The sequence below is a fragment of the Scyliorhinus torazame genome, chromosome 13, assembly GCF_047496885.1.
Source record: "Scyliorhinus torazame isolate Kashiwa2021f chromosome 13, sScyTor2.1, whole genome shotgun sequence".
In the NCBI taxonomy this organism is placed as follows: domain Eukaryota; kingdom Metazoa; phylum Chordata; class Chondrichthyes; order Carcharhiniformes; family Scyliorhinidae; genus Scyliorhinus; species Scyliorhinus torazame.
The window spans coordinates 228,333,786-228,360,735 of NC_092719.1; the positions used below are offsets into that span (position 1 = coordinate 228,333,786).

A 26,950-nucleotide genomic window follows, 5' to 3' on the forward strand; every position below is an offset into this window, starting at 1 on the left:
CCGCCAGCACACACGCCTGTGTCTATCGCCCCCAACAGCACTCACGCCAGTGTCTCCGGTCCCCGCCAGCACACACGCCAGTGTCTCCGGTCCCCGCCAGCGCGCACACCTGTGTCTCCGGTCCCCGCCAGCGCGCACGCCTGTGTCTCCGGTCCCCGCCAGCGCGCACGCCTGTGTCTCCGGTCCCCGACAGCGCGCACGCCTGTGTCTCCGGTCCCCGCCAGCACACACGCCAGTGTCTCCGGTCCCCGCCAGCGCGCACGCCTGTGTCTCCGGTCCCCGACAGCGCGCACGCCTGTGTCTCCGGTCCCCGCCAGCACACACGCCAGTGTCTCTGGCCCCCGCCAGCATGCACGCCTGTGTCTCCGGTCCCCGACAGCGCACACGCCAGTGTCTCTGGCCCCCGCCAGCATGCACGGCTGTGTCTCCGGTCCCCGCCAGCACACACGCCAGTGTCTCCGGTCCCCGCCAGCACACACGCCAGTGTCTCCGGCCCCCGCCAGCATGCACGGCTGTGTCTCCGGTCCCCGACAGCGCACACGCCAGTGTCTCCGGTCCCCGCCAGCACACACGCCAGTGTCTCCGGCCCCCGCCAGCATGCACGCCTGTGTCTCCGGTCCCCGACAGCGCACACGCCAGTGTCTCTGGCCCCCGCCAGCATGCACGGCTGTGTCTCCGGTCCCCGCCAGCACACACGCCAGTGTCTCCGGTCCCCGCCAGCACACACGCCAGTGTCTCCGGTCCCCGCCAGCACACACACCAGTGTCTCCGGCCCCCGCCAGCATGCACGCCTGTGTCTCCGGTCCCCGACAGCGCACACGCCAGTGTCTCTGGCCCCCGCCAGCATGCACGGCTGTGTCTCCGGTCCCCGCCAGCACACACGCCAGTGTCTCCGGTCCCCGCCAGCACACACGCCTGTTTCTCCGGCCCCCGCCAGCACGCACGCCTGTGTCTCCGGTCCCCGCCAGCACGCACGCCTGTGTCTCCGGTCCCCGCCAGCACGCACGCCTGTTTCTCCGGCCCCCGCCAGCACGCACGCCTGTTTCTCCGGCCCCCGCCAGCACGCACGCCTGTGTCTCCGGTCCCCGCCAGCACGCACGCCTGTGTCTCCGTCCCCGCCAGCGCACACGCCTGTGTCTCCGGCCCCCGCCAGCACACACGGGTGTGTCTCCCGTCCCCGCCAGCACACACGCCAGTGTCTCCGGTCCCCGCCAACACACACGCCTGTGTCTCCGGCCCCCGCCAGCACACACGCCTGTGTCTCCAATCCCCGCCAGCATGCACTCCTGTGTCTCCCGTCCCCGCCAGCACACACGCCTGTGTCTCTGGTCCCCGCCAGCACACACGCCTGTTTCTCCAGTTCCCGCCAGCACGCACGCCTGTGTCTCCGGTCCCCGCCAGCACACACGCCTGTTTCTCCGGCCCCCGCCAGCACGCACGCCTGTGTCTCCAGTCCCCGCCAGCACGCACGCCTGTGTCTCCGGTCCCCGCCAGCACCCACGCCTGTTTCTCCAGTCCCCGCCAGCACGCACGCCTGTGTCTCCGGTCCCCGCCAGCACGCACGCCTATGTCGATCGTACACAACAGCACACACGCCTGTGTCTCCGGTCCCCGCCAGCACGCAGGCCTGTGTCTATCGTACCCAACAGCACACACGCCTGTGTCTCCGGCCCCCGCCAGCACACACGCCTGTTTCTCCGGCCCCCGCCAGCACGCACGCCTGTGTCTCCGGTCCCCGCCAGCACACACGCCTGTGTCTCCGGTCCCCGCCAGCACACACGCCTGTTTCTCCAGTCCCCGCCAGCATGCACGCCTGTGTCTCCGGCCCCCGTCAGCACGCACGCCTGTGTCTCCAGTCCCCGCCAGCACGCACGCCTGTGTCTCCAGCCCCCGCCAGCACTCATTGCTACGTCAACTTTCTCCAGAATTTGAGATGAAGTTAATTTGTCTGATTTATTCTACAGAGAGTTTCTATAAAGAGGTAATTTTAATGACAGAATCACCCAGAGAACAATGTGATTCTGGTTTAACTGGCTTCTGAAATTTCAGTCAAAAATTCCAGATTAAGGTGATATAAACACAAGTGCCCTCCCCTCGCCCACACACTGCCAACAGCTCAGATTGGTGACAGAGTGTGGAGAGACAGAACCTGCAGTAACTCATTGAAAAGATGAAAGGGAGAATTAGTAAGGAATACAAAGAAGTGCAGCAGAACAGCGCAGGGAGGGCATGGGGATTGGGTTAGCGGTGTGGGCAAGGAGAGCAAAAGAATAGTCAAAGCAACAGCAACAGAAGTGTTCCAGGATCAGACACGTCCTGCAAGGTCACCCCAGTAGCATCTGCCAGGTACAGGTTTCTGAATGAATGGAAGCCACTATCCTCAACAGTTATGAGGTGCTTGCCCTTGTGCAACTGAGGAGCCGCTATTTGGGAGGGGAAAATAACTTTTATTCAAGAACTAATGTCCCACCTGAAGAGGATTAAACACAATCATAGAATCCGTACAGTGCAGAAGGGGGCCATGCACCAACCCTCTGAAAGATTACCCTTCCCTATCTCCGTAACCCCACCTAACCTGCACATCTTTGGTCACTAATGGGCAATCTTAGCATGGCCAATTGACCTAACCTGCACGTCTTTGGACTGTTGGAGGAAACCGGGGCATCCGGAGGAAACCCACGCAGACACGGGGAGAACGTGCAGACTCCACGCAGACACACACCCCTCTCCCCCGGCACCCCCCACCGTCTATCCCGGCACCCCCCCCCCCCCCCCACCGTCTACCCTGGCATTCCCCCACCGTCTCCCCGACACCCCCCCCCCCTCTACCCGGACACACCCCACCGTCTACCCCGACACCCCACCACCGCCTCCCCGACACCCCACCACCGCCTCCCCGACACCCCACCACCGCCTCCCCGACACCCCACCACCGCCTCCCCGACACCCCACCACCGCCTCCCCGACACCCCACCACCGCCTCCCCGACACCCCACCACCGCCTCCCCGACACCCCACCACCGCCTCCCCGACACCCCACCACCGCCTCCCCGACACCCCACCACCGCCTCCCCGACACCCCACCACCGCCTCCCCGACACCCCACCACCGCCTCCCCGACACCCCACCACCGCCTCCCCGACACCCCCACCACCGCCTCCCCGACACCCCACCACCGCCTCCCGACACCCCACCACCGCCTCCCCGACACCCCACCACCGCCTCCCCGACACCCCACCACCGCCTCCCCGACACCCCACCACCGCCTCCCCGACACCCCACCACCGCCTCCCCGACACCCCACCACCGCCTCCCCGACACCCCCACCACCCGCCTCCCCGACACCCCACCACCGCCTCCCCGACACCCCACCACCGCCTCCCCGACACCCCACCACCGCCTCCCCGACACCCCACCACCGCCTCCCCGACACCCCCACCACCGCCTCCCCGACACCCCACCACCGCCTCCCCGACACCCCACCACCGCCTCCCCGACACCCCACCACCCGCCTCCCCGACACCCCACCACCGCCTCCCCGACACCCCACCACCGCCTCCCCGACACCCCACCACCGCCTCCCCGACACCCCACCACCGCCTCCCCGACACCCCACCACCGCCTCCCCGACACCCCACCACCGCCTCCCCGACACCCCACCACCGCCTCCCCGACACCCCACCACCGCCTCCCCGACACCCCACCACCGCCTCCCCGACACCCCACCACCGCCTCCCCGACACCCCACCACCGCCTCCCCGACACCCCACCACCGCCTCCCCGACACCCCACCACCGCCTCCCCGACACCCCACCACCGCCTCCCCGACACCCACCACCGCCTCCCCGACACCCCACCACCGCCTCCCCGACACCCCACCACCGCCTCCCCGACACCCCACCACCGCCTCCCCGACACCCCACCACCGCCTCCCCGACACCCCACCACCGCCTCCCCGACACCCCACCACCGCCTCCCCGACACCCCACCACCGCCTCCCCGACACCCCACCACCGCCTCCCCGACACCCCACCACCGCCTCCCCGACACCCCACCACCGCCTCCCCGACACCCCACCACCGCCTCCCCGACACCCCACCACCGCCTCCCCGACACCCCACCACCGCCTCCCCGACACCCCACCACCGCCTCCCCGACACCCCACCACCGCCTCCCCGACACCCCACCACCGCCTCCCCGACACCCCACCACCGCCTCCCCGACACCCCACCACCGCCTCCCCGACACCCACCACCGCCTCCCCGACACCCCCACCACCGCCTCCCCGACACCCCACCACCGCCTCCCCGACACCCCACCACCGCCTCCCCGACACCCCACCACCGCCTCCCCGACACCCCACCACCGCCTCCCCGACACCCCACCACCGCCTCCCCGACACCCCACCACCGCCTCCCCGACACCCCACCACCGCCTCCCCGACACCCCACCACCGCCTCCCGACACCCACCACCGCCTCCCCGACACCCCACCACCGCCTCCCCGACACCCCACCACCGCCTCCCCGACACCCCACCACCGCCTCCCCGACACCCCACCACCGCCTCCCCGACACCCCACCACCGCCTCCCCGACACCCCACCACCGCCTCCCCGACACCCCACCACCGCCTCCCCGACACCCCACCACCGCCTCCCCGACACCCCCCCCACCGCCTCCCCGACACCCCACCACCGCCTCCCCGACACCCCACCACCGCCTCCCCGACACCCCCCCACCGCCTCCCCGACACCCCACCACCGCCTCCCCGACACCCCACCACCGCCTCCCCGACACACCCCCACCGCCTCCCCGACACACCCCCCCCCCGCCTCCCCGACACCCCCCCCCACCGCCTCCCCGACACCCCCCCCCACCGCCTCCCCGACACCCCCCCCCCCACCGCCTCCCCGACACCCCCCCCCACCGCCTCCCCGACACCCCCCCCACCGCCTCCCCGACACCCCCCCACCGCCTCCCCGACACCCCCCCACCGCCTCCCCGACACCCCCCCCCACCGCCTCCCCGACACCCCCCCACCGCCTCCCCGACACCCCCCACCGCCTCCCCGACACCCCCCCACCGCCTCCCCGACACCCCCCCACCGCCTCCCCGACACCCCCCCACCGCCTCCCTGACACCCCCCCACCGCCTCCCCGACACCCCCCCCACCGCTTCCCCGACACCCCCCCCCCCACCGCCTCCCCGACACCCCCCCACCGCCTCCCCGACACCCCCCCGACCGCCTCCCCGACACACTCCCTATCTCACCCTCCGTGTCACTTAGATACAATCCTCTGTCTCCCCTGATGTACCGAGAAACCTCCCCTGATGCTCGAAGCGCCATCTCAGTCTTGCCTAACCCAATCCCCATGGCCCATCCACCCATCGCCCCCGGTGTGCCAGTGTGCCAAGATGCCCCCTCCCAACTCCTAACTGACGTCAGGAGATGCTCACCTAAACCTATACTCCCGGTTGCAGCAAGTTGCCCCCACCAGCCCGGTCTGCCTGCCCCACTGAGACAGCCCATCCGTCTGCCCCTATGCACCAAGAAGCCCCCCCTCCACTGACATTCCACTCTCCTGATACGGCGAGAACCCCCCATCATGCCGAAATGCCTCCATCTCCCCTTATGTGCAGAGATGCCTCCCTATACCCCCAACCGACAGGCCAAGATACCCCCTCCTCAATTTCAGTGAGACACGATGCAATCTGCACACATGCGTCAGGATGCCCTCTCATCTCCCAGAGTCAGGTCAAGACAATCCCCACCCCTATTGCATCAGGACATCCCACTATCTCCTCACACATCCAACCTGTCGACCTCAAAGGGTCCCCCAGTCTCCCCTGGTGCCTGATATACCCCCACCCTCTCCCCCAGCACACTGGGTTGACCCGTCCGTCTCGCCCGGCACCCCCCGCCCACTCCCGTCTCCCCCGACACCCTCCCCCTCTCCCGCGGCACACTGAGTTAACCCGCCTGTCTCCCCAGAACACACCCCCCCCCCTCCATCTCGCCCGGCACACGTAACCTGCCTGTCTCCCCCAACACCAACCCCCCGTCTCGCCTGGCACCCTCCCACCCGCCCAGCACCCTCCCATCCCCCCCCCCCCGCCCCCCCGCCCCCCCCCCCCCCCCCACCCCCTCTCCCCCGTCCCCCCGGCACACTGAGTTAACCGCCCCCCGACACACTGTGTTAACCTGCCCGTCTCGCCCGGCACCCCTCTCCCCCCCGCCCACCCGCCCCCCGCCCCCCCAACACACTGAGTTAAGCCGCCCGTCTCCCCTGGCACCCCACCTCCCCCGGCACACTGAGTTAACCCCGCCCGTCTCGCCGTGCCTTTGCTCTCTCAAGAATGCAGCCATCAGCAACTTTCAGCTTATTAAACGTCTCAAATCTGATATTGGGTCAGAGCAGACCGAGATTGGAAACCGAAAATGCAGAAATTAAACAGCAGTTCCCAGAGTATCGAGAGGCCAGGGGACAGTACAAAGAGATCAGAATCAATGCAGTTCCCTTTCAGTTCTTGTTGCCTCAAGATCAAATTTCTGGGATGCAATTATTTCTGGATTTTAGGACCCCTATCCCCCCTGTTTAACTAAGCTTTCCCGATGGATTTTAACTAGACTTGCTGGATGGAAAAAAGTATCCAATGTGCAGCCATTCTACTCTCATCTTCCTCTGGCTGTTGCACTCCCGGCAGCTTTCATACCATTTCTCACTCTTCTCTCTCCTAATGAATTAGTTTCTAGTCTCAAACTGACAAAACCTTCACAGCTTTAACTCTCTGGCACTCACTGTGCCACTGGCAACTCAGTTCTGATAAAGACAAGAGCTCACTCACTCGCACACTCACCTGTGCAGGAGAACCTTGTGTCCTGGGATAGGAATTCACAATATGAAAAGCTGCTCACTCAGATTCTGCAACAAAATGCTCCAACATACTCCTGACGTCAAACTCTGCTCAACCTGCTGCCCCCTGGCAGTTTGCACAGTTGCAGCAACTCACCCGCAGAGAAGCTACAATCAACCGGTGACAAACACAGCAACAAACCTTCCGCTGCCCCTCAAACAGGACAGGCAGACAACCCGCCCAGTGACTGCACCCGTTCCCACAGCACCCCCCACCCCAGTGAAAGGGGCACCCACCCCTCGCTCTCTTTCCCCCCCCCCGTGAAAGGGACACCCTGTCCCTCGCTATCTCCCCCCCCCCCCAGTGAAAGGGACACCCTGTCCCTCGCTCTCTTCCCCCCCCCCCCGCCCCCCCCCCCCCCAAGTGAAAGGGACACCCTGTCCCTCGCTCTCTTCCCCCTCCCAGTGAAAGGGACACCCTGTCCCTCGCTCTCTCCCCCTCCCAGTGAAAGGGACACCCTGTCCCTCGCTCCCCCCCCCCAGTGAAAGGGACACCCTGTACGTCGCTTCCCCACCCCCAGTGAAAGGGATACCCTGTCCCTCGCTCTCTTCCCCCCGCCCCAGTGAAAGGGACACCCTGTCCCTCGCTCCCCCCCTCCCCCAGTGAAAGGGACACCCTGTCCCTCACTTCCCCACCCCCAGTGAAAGGGGCACCCACCCCTCGCTCTCTTCCCCCCCCCCCAGTGAAAGGGACACCCTGTCCCTCGCTCTCTCCCCCTCCCAGTGAAAGGGACACCCTGTCCCTCGCTCCCCCCCCCCCCCCCCCCAGTGAAAGGGACACCCTGTACGTCGCTTCCCCACCCCCAGTGAAAGGGATACCCTGTCCCTCGCTCTCTTCCCCCCGCCCCAGTGAAAGGGACACCCTGTCCCTCGCTCCCCCCCTCCCCCAGTGAAAGGGACACCCTGTCCCTCACTTCCCCACTCCCAGTGAAAGGGGCACCCACCCCTCGCTCTATTCCCCCCCCCCCAGTGAAAGGGACACCCTGTCCCTCGCTCCCTCCCCCCCCCCCCAGTGAAAGGGACACCCTGTCCCTCGCTCTCTCCCCCCCCCCCAGTGAAAGGGACACCCTGTCCCTCGCTCTCTCCCCCCCCGTGAAAGGGACACCCTGTCCCTCGCTCTCTTCCCCCCCCCCCCAGTGAAAGGGACACCCTGTCCCTCGCTCTCTTCCCCCCCCCCAGTGAAAGGGACACCCTGTCCCTCGCTTCCCCACCCCCAGTGAAAGGGACGCTATCCCTTGCGCACACCCCAGCGAATGGGGTGCCCCGCCTCTTCCCATCCCCCCAGCGAAAGGGCTGCCCGCACCCCCACCACAAACAGGGCAGTCTGCAAACTCATCATACCCACATATTGGGCTGAATGCCCAAACCCCTCCTCCCCAGCACATGTAAACACGGTCGTCCGAATCACTCCTCCCCTCCTCCGCAAGCAGGGCAGTGCACACACCCCTGCCATCAATGTGACCGTGGGTTAGACAGATTGACTCTGCAACTGGATACCTGTCATGGGGAAGAGGCTCTAACTGGACATTGAGCCTGGCAAGTTGGCAGTGTGATTGCACCAAAGGGGCCATAATCCCAGAGTCAAGATTTCATGTGGAACAATGTCAAAACCAGGGAGGACTCCTCGAGGCTGGGGGCTTCCCACCTTCAACATCTCCTCTGGAAACAGTGGGTTCAGGAAAGGGAAAAGGGAGGAGGTACCAGGCTTAAACTCTGGCCACATGAAAATTCAAACAGAGCCATGGAATCCAAGCACATTACACCAGAGACTGGATCGGCAGGTTTGATCTGTTTCGGAGGAACAGCAGCCAGTGACTCACCAGAGATGTGGAGTCACCGAGAATCTGTAAACAGTCCAGAGACTGAAGCACTCCTTCCCGAGTGAGATGTTCCTGCTTCAATAAAGGGACACAGCACTCAGCTGTGACAAAGCAAACCACAACACTGAACCTGCCCCTCAAAACATCCACCGACAATTCCACAATAGGAAGCTCACTCCTAACAACCCAACACAGTCCCTTTGAAACAAGAACCAGGCATCTGGTATCGAGGGTAGTACAGTGGTCAGCACTGTTGTTTCACAGCTCCAGGGTCCCAGGTTCAATTCCGGCTTGGGTCACTGTCTGTACGGAGACTGCACGTTCTCCCTGTGTCTGCGTGGGTTTCCTCCGGGTGCTCCGGTTTCCTCCCACAAGTCCCGAAAGACGTGCTGTTAGGTGAATTGGACATTCTGAATTCTCCCTCTGTGCACCTGAACAGGCGCCGGAATGTGGCGACTAGGGGCTTTTCACAGTAACTTCATTGCAGCGTTAATGTCAGCCTACTTGTGACAATAAAGATTATTATCCAAAGTCAGACAGGTTCCCATTAAACCTTCTCTGACCAACACTTTGTGTTACCATTTATGTTGCGTTGGGGGTGGAGAGAAGATTCTGATCACACAGAAACTCAGATCAGTATCATTACCTTTACCACCTAGTTTGGTTGAATTCCTTTATCTAAAATTCAGTTACTGATGAATTAATGGGACATACTTCTGTGCAGTCTGCACATTCTCCCCGTCTGCGTGGGTTTCCACCGGGTGCTCCGGTTTCCTCCCAAAAGTCCTGATAGACGTGCTGTTAGGTAATTTCGTCATTCTGAATTCCCCTCTGTGTACCCGAACAGGCGCCGGAATGTGGCAACTAGGGGCTTTTCACAGTAACTTCATTGCAGTGTTAATGTAAGCCCACTTGTGGCAATAATAAAGATTATTGTTATTATCACTCAGCAATAACCTGCTCATGGGCGCTCAGTGTGGGTTCAGCCAGGGTCACTCAGCTCCTGACCTCATTACAGCCTTGGTTCAAACATGGACAAAAGAGTTGAATGCCAGAGGTGAGGTGAGAGTGACTGCCCTTGACACCAACACAGCATTTGACCGAGTACAGCATCAAGGAGCCCGAGCTAAACTGGAGTCAATGGGAAGCAGGGGAAAAACTTACCGCTGGTTGGAATCATACCCGGCACACAGGAAGATGGTTGTGGCGGTTGGAGGTCAATCATCTCAGCTCCAGGACCTCACTGCAGGAGTTCCTCAGGGTAGTGCCCTCGGCCCAACCATCTTCAGCTCCCTTCCATCATATGGTCAGAAGTGGGGATGTTTGTTGATGACTGCACAATGGTCAGCACCATTCGCGACTCCTCAGATAATGAGGCAGTCCCTGTCCAAATGCAGCAAGACCTGGACAATGTCCAGGCTTGGGCTGACAAGTGGCAAGTTACATTCACGCCACACAAGTGCCAGACAATGACCATTTCCAACAAGAGAGGATCTAACCACTGTTCTTTGACACTCAATGGTATTACCATCACTGAATCCCCAACAATCAACAGCCTGGGGGTTACCATTGATCAGAAACTGAACTGGACTAGCCATATTAATACTGTGGCTACCAGGGTAGATCAAAGGCGAGGAATCCTACAAGCTGAATTCAGGGAGTTAGGAGTTAAACTAAAAAGTAGGACCTCAAAGGTAGTAATCTCAGGATTGCTACCAGTGCCACGAGCTAGTTAGAGTAGGAATGTCAGGATAGATAGGATGAATACGTGGCTCGAGAGATGGTGCAAAAGGGAGGGATTCAAATTCCTGGGGCATTGGAACCGGTTCTGGGGGAGGTGGGACCAGTACAAACCGGACGGTCTGCACCTGGGCAGGACTGGAACCGATATCCTGGGGGGGATGGGGGGGGGGTTTAAACTAATGTGGCAGGGGGATGGGAACCAATGCTGGAAGTTGGAAGGTAGTAAAACAGGGACAGAAACAAAAGGCAGTAAGGGGGAAAGTGTAAGGCAGAGAAGCTATAGTCAAAAATCAAAAAAAGCGACAGTACAAGGTATAGTGACTGAGGGGAGCTCAGTGAATAGGCCCAGTAATACTAAAAGGAATAAAACGGGAAGTGAAAACATTAATGGTAAGCGACGCGGCAGGTTGTTACATGAAGATATGGGTTCAACGACAAGGAAAATTAGGAGAAAAGTTAAGAGGAAATATAACTTATGAGAGGTTACTGATCGAGGTGTTAAGATTCAGAACAGAGGTAAAAAAGCCAACATAAGTGTACTTTACCGGAATGCTCGTAGTATTCGGAATAAGGTAAATGAGTTGATGGCGCAAATCATCGTGAATGACTATGATTTAGTGGCTATTACTGAAACACGGTTAAAGGATGGTCACGACTGGGAGTTAAATATTCGAGGGTATCAAACTTTTCGGAAGGACAGAGTGGATGGTAAGGGAGGTGGTGTAGCTCTGTTATTTAAGGATGACATCCGGGCAACAGTAAGGGATGACATCGGTGCTATGGAGGATAAGGTTGAATCCATTTGGGTGGAAATCAGGAATAGTAAGGCGTAAAGGTCACTGATAGGAGTAGTCTATAGGCCACCAAATAGTAACATTATGGTGTGACAGGCAATAAACAAAGAAATAACGGATGCATGTAGAAATGGTACAGCAGTTATCATGGGGGATTTTAATCTACATGTTGATTGGTTTAATCAGGTCTGTCAAGGCAGCCTTGAGGAGAAGTTTATAGAATATATCCGTGATAGTTTCCTTGAACAGTATGTAATGGAACCTACAAGGGAACAAGCGGTCCTAGATCTGGTCCTGTGCAATGAGACAGGATTGATTCAGGATCTCATAGTTAAGGATCCTCTCAGAAGGAGCGATCACAATATGGTGGAATTTAAAATACAGTGGAGGGTGAGAAGGTAAAATCAAACACTAGTGTTTTATGCTTAAACAAAGGAGATTACAATGGGATGAGAGAAGAACTAGCTAAGGTAGACTGGGAGCAAAGACTTTATGATGAAACAGTTGAAGAACAGTGGAGAACCTTCCAAGCAATTTTTCAGTGTTCAGCAGAGGTTTATACCAACAAAAAGGAAGGACGGTAGAAAGAGGGAAAATCGACCGTGGATATCTCAGGAAACAAGGGAGGGTATCAAATTGAAGGAAAAAGCATACAAAGTGGCAAAGATTAGTGGGAGACTAGAGGACTGGGAAATCATTAGGGGGCAACAGAAAGCTACTAAAAAAGCTATAAAGAAGAGTAAAATAGATTATAAGAGTAAACTTGCTCAGAATATAAAAACAGATAGTAAAAGTTTCTACAAATACATAAAACAAAAAAGAGTGGCTAAGGTAAATATTGGTCTTTTAGAGGATGAGAAGGGAGATTTAATAATGGGAGATGAGGAATGGCTGAGGAACTGAACAAGTTTTTTGGGTCGGTCTTCACAGTGGAAGACACAAATAACATGCCAGTGACTGATAGAAATGAGGCTATGACAGGTGAGGACCTTGAGAGGATTGTTATCACCAAGGAGGTAGTCATGGGCAAGCTAATGGGGCTAAAGGTAGACAAGTCTCCTGGCCCTGATGGAATGCATCCCAGAGTGCTAAAAGAGATGGCTGGGGAAATTGCAAATGCAGTAGTGATAATTTACCAAAATTCACTAGACTCTGGGGTGGTCCCGGCAGATTGGAAATTAGCAAACGTGACACCACTGTTTAAAAAAGGAGGTAGGCAGAAAGCGGGTAATTTTAGGCCAGTGAGCTTAACTTCGGTAGTAGGGAAGATGCTGGAATCTATCATGAAATGAAATGAAAATCGCTTGTCACAAGTAGGCTTCACATGAAGTTACTGTGAAAAGCCCCTCGTCACCACATTCCGGCGCCTGTTCGGGGAGGCTGTTACGGGAATTGAACCGTGCTGCTGGGCTGCCTTGGCCTGCTTTCAAAGCCAGCGACTTAGCCCTGTGCTAAACAGCCCCTATGAAAATCGCTTATTGTCACAAGTAGGCTTCAAATGAAGTTACTGTGAAAAGACCCTAGTCGCCACATTCCGGCGCCTGTTCGGGGAGGCTGTTACAGGAATTGAACCATGCTGCTGGCCTGCCGTGGTCTGCTTTCAAAGCCAGCGATTTAGCCCTGTGCTAAACAGCCCCAGTCAAGGAAGAAATAGCGAGGCATCTGGACGTAAATTGTCCCATTGGGCAGGCACAGCATGGGTTCATAAAGGGCAGGTCGTGCCTAACTAATTTAGTGGATTTTATTGAGGACATTATTAGTGCGGTAGATAACGGGGAGCTAATGGATATGGTATATCTGGATTTCCAGAAAACCTTTGACAAGGTGCCACACAAAAGGTTGCTGCATAAGATAAAGTTGCATGGCATTAAGGGTAAAGTAGTAGCATGGATAGAGGATTGGTTAATTAATAGAAAGCAAAGAGTGGGGATTAACAGGTGTTTCTCTGGTTGGCAATCAGTATCTAGTGGTGTCCCTCAGGGTTCAGTGTTGGGCCCACAACTGTTCACAATTTACATAGATGATTTGGAGTTGGGGACCAAGGGCAATGTGTCCAAGTTTGCAGACGACACTAAGATGAGTGATAAAGCAAAAAGTGCAGAGGATACTGGAAGTCTGCAGAGGGATTTGGATAGGTTAAGTGAATGGGCTAGGGTCTGGCAGATGGAATACAATGTTGACAAATGTGAGGTTATCCATTTTGGTAGGAATAACAGCAAAAGGGATTATTTAAATGATAAAATATTAAAACATGCTGCTGTGCAGAGAGACCTGGGTGTGCTAGTGCACGAGTCGCAAAAAGTTGGTTCACAGGTGCAACAGGTGATTACGAAGGCAAATGGAATTTTGTCCTTCATTGCTAGAGGGATGGAGTTTACGACGAGAGAGGTTATGCTGCAATTGTGTAAGGTGTTAGTGAGGCCACACCTGGAGTATTGTGTTCAGTTTTGGTCCCCTTATTTGAGAAAGGAAATACTGGCACTGGAGGGTGTGCAGAGGAGATTCATTAGGTTAATCCCAGAGCTGAAGGGGTTGGATTACGAGAAGTTGAGTAGACTGGGACTGTACTCGTTGGAATTGAGAAGGACGAGGGGGGGGGATCTTATAGAAACATATAAAATTATGAAGGGAATAGATAGGATAGATGCGGGCAGGTTGTTTCCACTGGCGGGTGAAAACAGAACCAGGGGACATGGCCTCAAAATAAGAGGAAGTAGATTTAGGACTGAGTTCAGGAGGAACTTCTTCACCCAAAGGGTTGTGAATCTATGGAATTCCTTGCCCAGTGAAGCAGTAGAGGCTCCTTCATTAAATGGTTTTAAGATAAAGATCGATAGTTTTTTGAAGAATAAAGGGATTAAGCGTTATGGTGTTCCGGCCGGAAAGTGGAGCTGAGTCCACAAAAGAAATGAAATGAAAATCGCTTATTGTCACGAGTAGGCTTCAATGAAGTTACTGTGAAAAGCCCCTAGTCGCCACATTCCGGCGCCAGTTCGGGGAGGCTGGTACGGGAATCGAACCATGCTGCTGGCCTGCCTTGATCTGCTTTAAAAGCCAGCGATTTAGCCCAGTGTGCTAAACCAGCCCGAGATCAGCCATGATCTCATTGAATGGCGGAGCAGGCTCGAGGGGCCAGATGGCCTACTCCTGCTCCTAGTTCTTATGTTCTTCTTATGTTCTTATGAATCCTACAACGAGTAACGCACCCCCTGACCTCCTGAAGCCTGACCACCATCTACAAGGCACAAGTCAGGAATGTAATGGAATACTCTCTACATGCCTGGATTAGTGCAGCTCCAACAACACAAGAAGCTTGACACCATCCAGGACAAAGCAGCCCACTTGATTGCTCCCCCTTTCACAAACATTCAAACCCTCCACCACTGACCAAAAGTGGCAGCTGTGTGTATCATCTACAAGATGCACTGCAGTAACTCACCAAGGTTCCTTCGACAGCACCTTCCAAACCCATGACCACTGCCATCTAGAAGGACAAGAGCAGCAAATATCTGGGACCCCAACACCTGGAGGTTCATCTCCAAGCCACTCACCACAACTTGGAAATATATCGCCGTTTCTTCACTGTCACTGGGGCAAAATCCTGTAACACCCTCCCTAACAACATGGGGGTGTACTTACACCTGAAGGACTGCAGCGGTTCAAGAAGGCAGCTCACCACCACCTTCTGAAGAGCAACTCGGGATGAGCAATAAATGGTGGTATAGCCAGCTACGCCCACATCCCGTAAATGCATAAAAAAAAAGATCTGGCCAAGGTAGACTGAAAAGAGTTACTACAGAAGAGCAGTGTGTGTGTTTGTGAGAGTGTGTGTGGTGGGGGTGTGGGTGGGGGGGGGGGGGGGGGGGGGGGTTAAAAGGGAAATGGGGAGAGTACAGGTCAAACGTGTTCTCTCTAGAATAATAGGAAGGAGTAACAAACCCAGAGAACCATGAATGACCAGAGATATTCAGGAATTCAGGATATGATGAGAAGGGAATGAAATACTTTTAGCAGGTACCAGGGAAACAAATCAGTGAAGGCATTAATGGAGTACAGAAGTGCAGGATGGAGCTTAAAAAAGCAATTAGGAGAGCAAAGAGGGGGATATGAGAAAGCTCTGGTTGGTAAAAGTTGGGTAAACCTCAAGATATTCTATAAATATATCAATTAGAAGAGGATAACCAGGGAAAGAGTAGGGCCCATTAAGGACCAAGGGGCAATCAGTGAGTGGAGCCTGAGGACATGGATAGGGTGTTGAACGAATATTTCACATCCATTTTCACCCAAGTGAATGAGGATGCAGATATGGAACTCAGGGAGAGAGACTCTGAGGTTCTTGATCAAATTGACATAGGGGCTCTGACCCAAAGTTTTAATTCCTGTCTGGTCACGGGAGAGGTGCCAGAGGACTGGAGAACCGTGAAATTGGTCCCACTATTAAAGAAAGACTATTAAAGGGATAAGCCAGGGAACTACAGGCCAGGGAGTCTCACATCAGTGGCAGAGAAACTGTTGGAGAAAATTCTGAAGGAGAGAATGTATCTCCACTTAGAGAAGCAAAGTTTGATCAGGAAGAGTCAGTATGGCTTTGTCAGATTGAGGTCATGCCGAACAGGGCAGCACGGTAGCATTGTGGTTAGCACAGCTGCTTCTCAGCTCCATGGTCTCACGTTCGATTCCCGGCTTGGGTCACTGTCTGTGCGGAGTCTGCACGTTCCCCCCGTGTCTGCGTGGGTTTCCGCCGGGTGCCCCGGTTTCCTCCCACAGTCCAAAATGTGCAGGTTAGGTGGATTGGCCACGATAAATTGCCCTTAGTGTCCAAAAAGGTTAGATGGGGCTGCTGGGTTACGGGTATAGGGTTGAGGCGTGGGCTTGGGTGGGGTGCTCTTTCCAAGGGCTGGTGCAGACTCAATGGGCCAAATGGCCTCCTTCTGCGCTGTACATTCTGTGGACAAATTTGATTGAACTTTTTGAGCATGTGACGAAGTGTGTAGATAAGGGTATTGCAGTTGATGTATTTTATTTGGATTTCAGCAAAGCCTTTGACAAGGTCCCTCACGACTTATTAAGAAGGCAAATGCACATGGGATGCAGGGTAACCTGATAACGTGGATTCAAAATTGGCTTAACTGTAAGAGGCTGAGGGTGATGTGCAGACGGCTGCGTTAGTGACTGGAAGCCAGTGTCCAGTGGGGTACCACTGTGCTGGGTCCTCTATCATTCGTCATTTATATAAACAACATAGTTGACTACATGGGGAGTGGGATCAGTAAATTTGCAGCTGTCACAAAGATTGGCCGGGTGGGTAACAGTGAGGGTGAGTGTCTTTGCTTACAGGAAGATATAGACGGGATGGTCAAATGGTTAGAAAGGTGGCAGATGGAATTTAACTCTAAAAAGTGCGATGTGAGACACTTTGGAAGGAGTAATTTGACAAGGGATTATTCAATGAATGATCTGACACTGGGAAGTTCCCAGGAACAAAGTGACCTTGGCGTGTTGTCCACAGATCTCTGAAGGCAGACGGGCAGGTTAGTAGGGGGGTGAAAAAGGCATATGGGACACTTGTCTTTATCAATTGAGACATATATTACAAAAGCAGGGAGGTCATGTTGGAGTTGTATAGAACTTTGGTGCGGCCACAGCTGGAGCACTGTGTGCAATTCTGGTCGCCACATTACAGAAAGGATGTGATTGCACTGGAGGGGGTGCAGAGGAGATTCACCAGGCTGTTGCCTGGGATGGAACATTTAAATTATGAAGAGAGGTTGGATAGGCTTGGGTTGTTTTCACTGGAGCAGAGGGGCGACGTGATCGAGGTGGACAAGATTATGAGGGGCATGGGAGGGTGGATAGGGAGGTGTTCCCCTTAGCTGAAGAGTCAGTTCCGAGGGGGACACAAAATCAAGATAAGGGGCAGGAGGTTTAGGGGGGGGATTGAGGAAAAACTTTTACCCAGAGGGTGATGACAGTCTGGAATGCGCTGCCTGGGAGGGGGGTAGAGGCGGGTTGCCTCACATCCTTTAAAAAGTACCTGGATGAGTACTTGGCACATCTTAACGTTCAAGGATATGGGACAAGTGCTGGCAAATGGGATTAGGTGGGCAGGACAGATGTCTTCCAAGCGCGGTGCAGACTCGATTGGCCGAAAGGCCTCTTCTGCACTGTAGCATTCTGTGATTGTGATCATCCCTTTACATTTGTGACCTAGATTCAGAAACACACTGCAAATCAGTCCAACTAGATGGTTCTGGAATAACACCCCACAGAATAAAAGTTCAAATCTCGCCAGGGATTTGGTTTGAAAAATATTCCGAAATAAAAAGCAGATGTCAGTACAAGTGAGCATAATGCTGTCCGATTGTCAGAAAAAATCAACTGGCTCAATGTCCTTCAGAGAAGGAAACCTGCCCTCCTTAACCCATCGAGCATTTGTGCCTCTTAACTATCCCTTGAAGACAAAGCAGAGAAACATAGTGCACAGGAGGATAGCGATGAGGACTGTCAGAGGATACAGCAGGATTTAGATTGGTTGGAGACTTGGGCGGAGAGATGGCAGATGGAGTTTAATCCGGACAAATGTGAGGTAATGCATTTTGGATGGTCTAATGCAGGTAAGGAATATACAGTGAATGGTAGAACCCTCAAGAGTATTGAAAGTCAGAGAGATCTAGGAGTACAGGTCCACAGGTCACTGAAAGGGGCAACACAGGTGGAGAAGGTAGTCAAGAAGGCATACGGCATGCTTGCCTTCATTGGCCGGGGCATTGAATATAAGAATTGGCAAGTCATGTTGCAGCTGTATAGAACCTTAGTTAGGCCACGCTTGGAGTATAGTGTTCAATTCTGGTCGCCACACTACCAGAAGGATGTGGAGGCTTTAGAGAGGGTGCAGAAGAGATTTACCAGAATGTTGCCTGGTATGGAGGGCATTAGCTATGAGGAGCGGTTGAATAAACTTGGTTTGTTCTCACTGGAACCAAGGAGGTCGAGGGGCGACCTGATAGAGGTCTACAAAATTATGAGGGGCATAGACAGAGTGGATAGTCAGAGGCTTTTCCCCGGGGTAGAGGGGCCAATTACTAGGGAGAATAGGTTTAAGGTGAGCGGGGCAAGGTTTAGAGTAGATGTACGAGACAAGTTTTTTTTACACAGAGGGTAGTGGGTGCCTGGAACTCGCTACCGGAGGTGGTGGTGGAAGCAGGGACGATAGTGACATTTAAGGGGCATCTTGACAAATACATGAATAGGATGGGAATAGAGGGATACGGACCCAGGAAGTGTAGAAGATTGTAGTTTAGTCGGGCAGCATGGTCGGCACGGGCTTGGAGGGCCGAAGGGCCTGTTCCTGTGCTGTACATTTCTTTGTTCTTTGAGGAGGCCATTCAGTCCATATGTTGGCTCTTTGAAAGAACTATCCAATTAGTCCCACTCCTGTACTTTTTCCTTTGACCCCGTCATTTTCTCCATATGTATTTATTTAATTCCTTTTGAAAGTTACTGTGCAATCTGCCTCCACTACCCTTAAGAGGTGTACTTTCCAAATCATAACTTATTGCATAAAAAAGTATCCCTTGGGGTTTATATTTGCATTCTCTGATTATTAACTATCCCAACACTGGAAACAGTTTCTCCCTATCTATACTGTCAAACCCCTCATGATTTGGACACCTCTGAAAAATCCCCACTTAATCTTACCTGCTCTAAAGAAAACGATTCCAACTTCTCCAGTCTCTCCATGTAACTGAATTCCCTCATTCCTAATCCCATTCGAGTAAATCTCTTCTGCATCCTATCCAAAACTTTGAAATCGTTCCTTCAGATGTGGAACCCAGAATCAGACACAATGCTCTCGCTTGGACCAAGTAGTATTTTATAATAGCTCTGCATGGCTTCCGGTTGCGGCGATGACCAGCTAAGCCGCACGTTTCGGCACCTCCCGTTTCAACGGACTTTTGGGCTCTTATCGGGAGCCCCAACGGAAATTTTTTGCGGCCAAACCCACTGTGAGGTGACAAAGGAAGGAGTCCCCCCGGGTGTGGATGGAAAGGAGCGACAGTAGTGGCCAGATTGCGGAGGATCCTTTGGAGCAGCGGCAGAGAAGAGAAGGGAGAAGCAAGATGGCGGCTGAGGGAGCCCAGATGGTATGGGGCCCGGAACAGCAGGAGTTCCTCCGACGATGTGTGGAGGAGCTCAAGAAAGAGGTGCGGGCGCCGATGTTACTGGCAATCGAGGGACTAAAGGAAACACAAAAGGTCCAGGCGATGGAGCTTGGTGGAGTGAAGGCAAAGGCAGCCGAGAACGAAGACGAGGTACAGGGCCTGGTGGTAAAAACGGAGACGCACGAGGCACTACACAAGAGGTGCATAGAAAGGCTGGAGCCCTGGAGAACAGCTCGAGGAGGAAGAACCTACGGATTTTAGGTCTCCCCGAAGGAACAGAGGGAGCTGATGCTGGGGCGTATGTGAGTACGATGCTCCATACTCTAATGGGAGCTGAGGCCCCAACGGGCCCCCTGGAAGTGGAGGGAGCGGTCCTCGTGAGAAGACCAAAGGCAGGGGAAACACCACGAGCAATAGTGGTGAAGTTCCATCGCTACAGGGACAGGGAGATGGTCCTGAGCTGGGCTAAGAAGACACAGAGTAGCAAGTGGGAGAACGCGGTGATACGCGTGTATCAAGACTGGAGTGCGGAGGTGGCGGGAAGGAGGGCGAGCTTCAATCGGGCCAAGGCGGTGCTCCATAGGAAGAAAGTCAAATTTGGGATGCTGCAGCCGGCGAGATTGTGGGTCACACATCAGGGCAAACACCACTACTTCGAGACGGCGGAGGAGGCATGGACATTCATTCAGGAAGAGAAATTGGACTAGACTTGAGAAACTGATGCCCGGAGAGGGGTAGCGAGGTGGTGGCATAGAAATGTAAAGTGGGGAGAGGGGAGGGCTAATGTATGATAATGTTGGACGGGGAATTTTTCTCCCCCCGATGTGGGGGACATGAAGAAATGTGGGCGCCGGTGGAAAAGGGAAAAGGGAAGGGGAATGAGGGAACAGCGCCATTAGGGGCGGGGCCGAGACGAAGGCGCGGGTATTTTCCCGCGCTATGAAAACTATGGCGGGAAAAAAGGGCGCAGGAAGGAAGGGGGCCTCACACGCAGGGAGGTCAAAGGATGAACGGGGGAAGCCGAGGTCAGCCAGAGTTAGCTGACTTCCAGAAGCAATATGGGGGGAGGAATCAAGCTAGAGGGGGATCTGGGGGGGGGGGGATTAACTGGGTTGCTGCTGCTGAGGGTAAGGGGGAGCTGATACGAGACAAGGTGGTCGGGACGGGAGGGCGCCGTCTGGGGGACAGACGGGTGCGTGAGACCTGGGTGAGGAGATGGTTTAAAAAAGGGGATGGCTAGTCGACGAGGGGGGGGGGGTGGTAAATGGCCCCCCAACCCGGCTGATCACGTGGAATGTGAGAGGTTTAAATGGGCCGATTAAGAGGGCAAGGGTGTTTGCGCACTTAAAGAGACTGAAGGCGGACGCGGTTATGCTCCAGGAGACGCACCTGAAGTTGGCGGATCAGGTTAGACTAAGGAAAGGATGGGTGGGACAGGTATTCCACTCAGGGTTGGACGCGAAAAACAGAGGGGTGGAAATACTGGTGGGGAAATGTGTATCGTTCGAGGCTAAGACCATAGTGGTGGATAGTGGGGGCAGGTATGTGATGGTGAGTGGCAGATTGCAGGGTGAGGCGGTTGTGGTGGTGAACGTATACGCCCCGAACTGGGATGACGCGGGATTCATGAAGCAAATGCTGGGACGTATCCCGGACCTGGAGGTGGGAAACTTGTTAATGGGGGGGGGGGGGGGACTTTAACACAGTGCTTGACCCAGGGCTGGACCGGTCCAGATCCAGGACCGGGAGAAGGCCGGCAGCGGCCAAGGTACTTAAGGGATTCATGGAGCAAATGGGGGGAGTAGATCCGTGGAGATTCGCCAGACCGTTGGGTAAAGAGTTTTCCTTTTTCTCCCACATCCACAAGGTATATTCTCGGATAGACTTTTTTGTTTTGGGAAGGGCACTGATCCTGAAAGTGGCAGGAACGGAGTACTCGGCCACAGCCGTTTCAGATCACGCCCCGCATTGGGTGGAGCTGGAACTAGGAGAGGAAAGGGACCAGCGCCCACTCTGGCGATTAGAAATGGGACTACTGGCGGACGAGGGGGTACGCGGAAGGGTGAGGGGATGTATCGAAAGATACCTGGAGGTCAATGACAATGGGAAGGTCCAGGTGGGGTAGTATGGGAAGCGCTGAAGGCGGTGGTTAGAGGAGAGCTGATTTCCATCAGAGCCCACAAGGGGAAACAAGAGGATAAAGAGAGAGTTTAGTAGGGGAAATTTTGAGGGTGGATAGGAAGTATGCGGAGGCCCCAGACGAAGGGCTATACAGGGAAAGACGAAGATGACAGACGGAGTTTGACCTGCTGACCACGGGAAAGGCAGAGACACAGTGGAGGAAGGCACAGGGGATACAATATGAATATGGGGAAAAGGCGAGCCGACTGCTGGCCCAACAACTTCGGAAGAGGGGGGCGGCGAGAGAGATCGGAGGAGTGAGGGATGAAATGGGAAAGATGGAGCAGAGAGCAGGGAAAGTGAACGAGGTGTTCAAGACATTCTATGAGAGGCTGTACAAGTCCCAACCCCCGGAGGGGAAAGAGGGAATGATACACTTTTTGGACCAGCTAGAGTTCCCGAGGGTGGAGGGGCAAGAGGTGGCAGGTCTGGGGGCGCAGATTGAGGTGGAGGAGGTGATCAAAGGAATTGGGAACATGCAAGCAGGGAAGGCCCCGGGACCAGATGGGTTCCCGGTGGAATTTTATAGGAAGTATATGGACCTGTTGGCCCCGCTTTTGGCGAGAACCTTTAATGAGGCTAAGGAAAGGGGGACATTACCCCCAACAATGTCGGAGGCGACGATATCGCTAATTCTGAAACGAGACAAAGACCCGCTGCAGTGCGGGTCATACAGGCCCATCTCCCTCCTAAACGTAGACGCCAAGCTGCTGGCCAAAGTGATGGCGACAAGGATAGAGGATTGTGTCCCAGGGGTGGTACATGACGACCAGACAGGGTTTGTTAAAGGGAGACAATTGAATGCCAATGTACGAAGGTTGCTGGGGGTGATGATGATGCCCCCACCAGAGGGGGAGGCAGAGATAGTGGTGGCGATGGATGCAGAGAAGGCATTCGACAGGGTGGAGTGGGACTATTTGTGGGAGGTGCTGAAGAGATTTGGGTTCGGGGAGGGGTTCATTAGATGGGTTAGACTCTTGTACGCGGCCCCGGTGGCAAGCGTCGTTACAAACAGGCAAAGATCGGGATACTTTCGATTACATAGGGGTACAAGACAAGGGTGCCCCCTGTCCCCGTTATTGTTCGCGTTGGCAATTGAACCATTGGCCATAGCGCTGAGGGACTCTAAGAAGTGGAGGGGGGTGCTTAGAGGGGGAGAGGAACATCGAGTGTCACTATATGCAGACGATTTGCTGCTATATGTGGCGGACCCGGTAGAGGGGATGCCAGAGGTAATGCAGATACTCAGGGAGTTTGGAGAGTTCTCGGGATACAAATTAAATATGGGAAAGAGCAAACTTTTTGTGATGCACCCCGGGGAACAAGGCAGGGGGATAGATGCTCTGCCACTGAGGAGAGTAGTAAGGAATATTTGATACCTGGGGATCCAGGTGGCCAGGAGCTGGGGAACCCTACATAAACTTAACCTGACGCGACTGGTAGAGCAGACGGAGGAGGACTTTAAGAGGTGGGATATGGTGCCCCTGTCATTGGCGGGCAGAGTACAGGCGGTTAAAATGGTGGTCCTCCCGAGGTTTCTTTTCGTGTTTCAGTGCCTCCCCATCCTGATCACAAAGGCCTTCTTCAAAAAAATAGACAGGAGCCTTATGAGCTTTGTGTGGGTGGGAAAGACCCCGAGGGTAAAGAGGGGGTTCCTGCAGCGCAGTAGGGACAGAGGGGGATTTGCACTGCCGAGTCTGAGTGACTACTATTGGGCCGCCAATGTGTCAATGGTCTGTAAGTGGATGAGGGAAGAAGAAGGTGCGGCGTGGAAAAGGCTGCAGATGGCGTCCTGTAAGGGAACAAGCCTAAAAGCGCTGGCGACGGCGCCGCTACCGTTCTCCCCGAAAAGGTACACCACAAACCCAGTGGTGGTGGCGACCTTGAAGATCTGGGGGCAGTGGAGACGACATAGGGGAGTGACGGGTGCCTCGGTGTGGTCCCCGATAAGGAATAACCACAAGTTCGTCCCGGGGAGGATAGATGGGGGATTTCAATGTTGGCAGCGAGCAGGAATTAGGAAGCTGAAGGACCTGTTTGTGGACGGGACGTTTGCGGGTTTGGGAGCATTGGAAGAAAAATATAAGTTGCCACCAGGGAATGCTTTCCGATACATGCAAGTGAGGGCATTTACGAGGCAACAGGTGAGGGAATTTCCCCGGCTCCCGACGCAAGGGGTCCAGGATAGAGTGATTTTGGGGGCATGGGTTGGAGAAGGTAAAGTCTCCGAAATATACAGGGAGATGAGAGACGAGGGGGAGGCGATGGTAGAGGAGCTGAAGGGAAAATGGGAAGAGGAGCTGGGGGAAGAGATTGAGGAGGGGCTGTGGGCAGATGCCCTAAGTAGGGTAAATTCCTCGTTCTCATGTGCCAGGCTTAGCCTGATTCAATTTAAGCTTCTACACAGAGCGCATATGACGGGAGCAAGACTGAGCAGGTTTTTTGGGGTGGAGGACAGGTGCTCGGGAAGCTCGGCGAACCACACTCACATGTTCTGGTCGTGTCCGGCACTGCATGAGTTCTGGGGGTGTGTGGCAAGAGTGATCTCAAAGGTGGTGGGGGTCCGGGTCAAACCAAGCTGGGGGTTGACTATATTTGGGGTTGCAGAAGAACCGGGAGTGCAGGAGGCGAAAGAGGCCGACGTTTTGGCCTTTGCGTCCCTAGTAGCCCAGCGAAGGATTCTACTTATGTGGAAAGAAGCAAAGCCCCCAGGCGTGGAGGCCTGGATAAATGACATGGCAGGGTTCATAAGACTGGGACAAATAAAATATGCGTTAAGAGGATCGGCTCAGGGGTTCACCAGGCGGTGGCAACTGTTCCTGGACTATCTCGCGGAACGATAATGGAAAAACAGAAAAGACAGCAGCAGCAACCCAGGGGGGAGAGGGGGGGGGGGGGAGTATTATTATGTGTTTTTGTTTTTTCTTAGTTAGTTGTTGATATTTGCTTTTTGTTTATTTCTTTTTCCATCTGTTGTTAGTTTAATATATTATTTAAATAACGTTTAATGTATATTCCTTTATTAAGTTGTAAAAACGGAAAATCTTTGTTTGAAAAACTTCAATAAAATATATTTCAAAAAAAATAATAGCTCTGCATAACTTTCTTGTTTTACACTATCTGCCTCTATAAATAAAGCCAAGGACTCTATCTGCTTTTTCTTAACTTGTTCTGCTCGACAGTTGGTTTGTGATGCAGAACGAGGCCAGCAGCGCGGGTTCAATTCCCGTACCGGCTTACCCGAACAGGCACCGGAATGATTCGACTAGGGGCTTTTCACAGTAACTTCATACTTGTGACAATAAAAAATTATTATTATTACTTTCAAGGATTTGTGTGATTACAACCCTTTTAAAACTGATCACCACCTTCTCCTGCCAATTAAGACTTGGAAATAAATGTTAGCCTTGACAGCGATGCCACATCCCAAGAACATTTTTTTAAAATGACCATGGTGGCTGCTGCAATGCAATACAGACAACGATAAAGTGTTCCCTGTAAGAAAATACAAGTACACACTCATTGAAAAGTACAAGAAACAGGTCAGGATGAAGCTGAAGGAGGCATTGGAGACGACAGGCGCAACATGGGCAAAGGTCAGCTGTGATTTCAAAATTAGGAACGTAAGCTACAGCCAAACAGCAAATCATAAATCAGAGAATGTGATCAAACTGCAGAGAGCAGGGCAGCACAGTGGTTAGCACTGTTCTTCACAGAGACAGGGACCTGGGCTCGAATCCCGGCTCGGGTCACTGTCTGTGCGGAGTCTGCACGTTCTCCCCGTGTCTGCGTGGGTTTCCTCCGGGTGCTCCGGTTTCCTCACACAAGGCCCAAAAGACGTGCTGTTAGGTGAATTGGACATTCTGGATTCTCCCTCAGTGTGCCCGAACAGGCGCCGGAGTGTGTCGACGAGGGGCTTTTCACAGTACCTTAATTGCAGTGTTAATGTAAGCCTACCTGTGACACTAATAAAGTTTATTATTATTAGAATGAACCTTAACTTTCTATTTGATTACACGGGGCAGACTGTGAGAACAGGAAGCAGGAACAGAATAGCAGAAAACTCGTAAGAGCAAGAGTATTTACAATCCTTATTCATCATTAATGGATGGTGCATTATATATTCTGACATCAAAGGGAAGGGCATCATAATGGGAGAGAGGGACAGCAGCCAATGGCTGTGGTCCACGTCCGAACCAATGATACATACTCAGGTCTTGCAAAGGGAATTTGAAATGAAAATCGCTTATTGTCACAAGTAGGCTTCAATACTGTGAAAAGCCCCTAGTCGCCACATTCCGGCACCTGTTCGGGGAGGCTGGTACGGGAATTGAACCGTGCTGCTGGCCTGCTTTGGTCTGCTTTAAAAGCCAGCGATTTAGCCCAGTGTGCTAAACCAGCCCCAGGTATTTAAGGTATTCAGCAATAGATTGTAAAACAAGATGATAATCTCTGAACTGCTTATTGTGTGATTGCATCAAAATGTTTACATTCTTGGATTGATGTAAAAAATTTGAAAAAAAGGGAACACTTTTACAGCTCCAACACCACCCAAGAAGCTCAATCCATTCAGAACAAAGCAGCCCACTTAACTGGCACCACATCCACCACCTTCAATATTCACTCCCTCTACCACACACACAGTGGCAGCAGTATGTACCATCTACAAAATGCACTGCAATAACTAACCAAGGCTCCCATGACAGCACCTTCCAAACCCGTGAACACTACCATCTAGCAGCAGCAGATATCTGGGAACAACACCACCTGCAAGTTCCTCTCCCAAGTCGCACACCATCCTGAGTTGTAAATATATCACTGTTCCTTCACTGTCACCAGGTAAACTCCTGGAACTCCTTCCTAACAGCACTGTGGGTGCACCTACACCACATGGGCTGCAGCAGTTCAACAAGGCAGCTCACCACTACCTTCTCAAGAGCAATTAAGGATGGGCAATAAGTTGGCCTAGACAGCAACACCCGAATCCCATAAATGAATAAATATTTTAAATAACACCCTTATTCAACAAAGGATACAAGGACAGTCATAGCAACTACCCAGCGCCAGAGACCCGGTTCAATTCTGGCCTTGGATCAGTCTGGGTGGAGTTGAAAATTCACCCGTGCCTGCATGGGTTTCCTCCGGGTGCTCTGGTTTCCTCCCACAGTCCAAAGATGTGCAGGTTAGGTTGACTGGCTACTATAAATTGCCCCTTAGTGCCCAGGGATGTGCTGCGTAGGTGGTGTTATGGGGGTAGTGTAGCCACCTAAATTGGCCAACTCCCAATTCAAAATGGCAAATGCTGATGGGAAAGTCAGCCAACAAGACAAAAACCA

General features: G+C 54.2%; 1 protein-coding gene across 2 annotated transcripts in view; it reads right to left on the reverse strand.

Annotated features, from left to right (window-relative positions):
• LOC140388659 (protein kinase C delta type-like) overlaps positions 1-26,950 on the reverse strand; it is a 147,323-nt gene that overhangs the window by 111,120 nt on the left and 9,253 nt on the right. The window contains exon 1 of one of the 2 annotated variants that reach the window (XM_072473147.1): positions 6,859-6,928. The exons of the other annotated variant lie outside the window; for it this stretch is intronic. The gene's annotated coding sequence lies outside the window, so the exon portion shown is untranslated. Of the gene's footprint in view, positions 1-6,858; positions 6,929-26,950 lie in introns of those variants that run through there. 2 annotated transcript variants of the gene reach the window in all.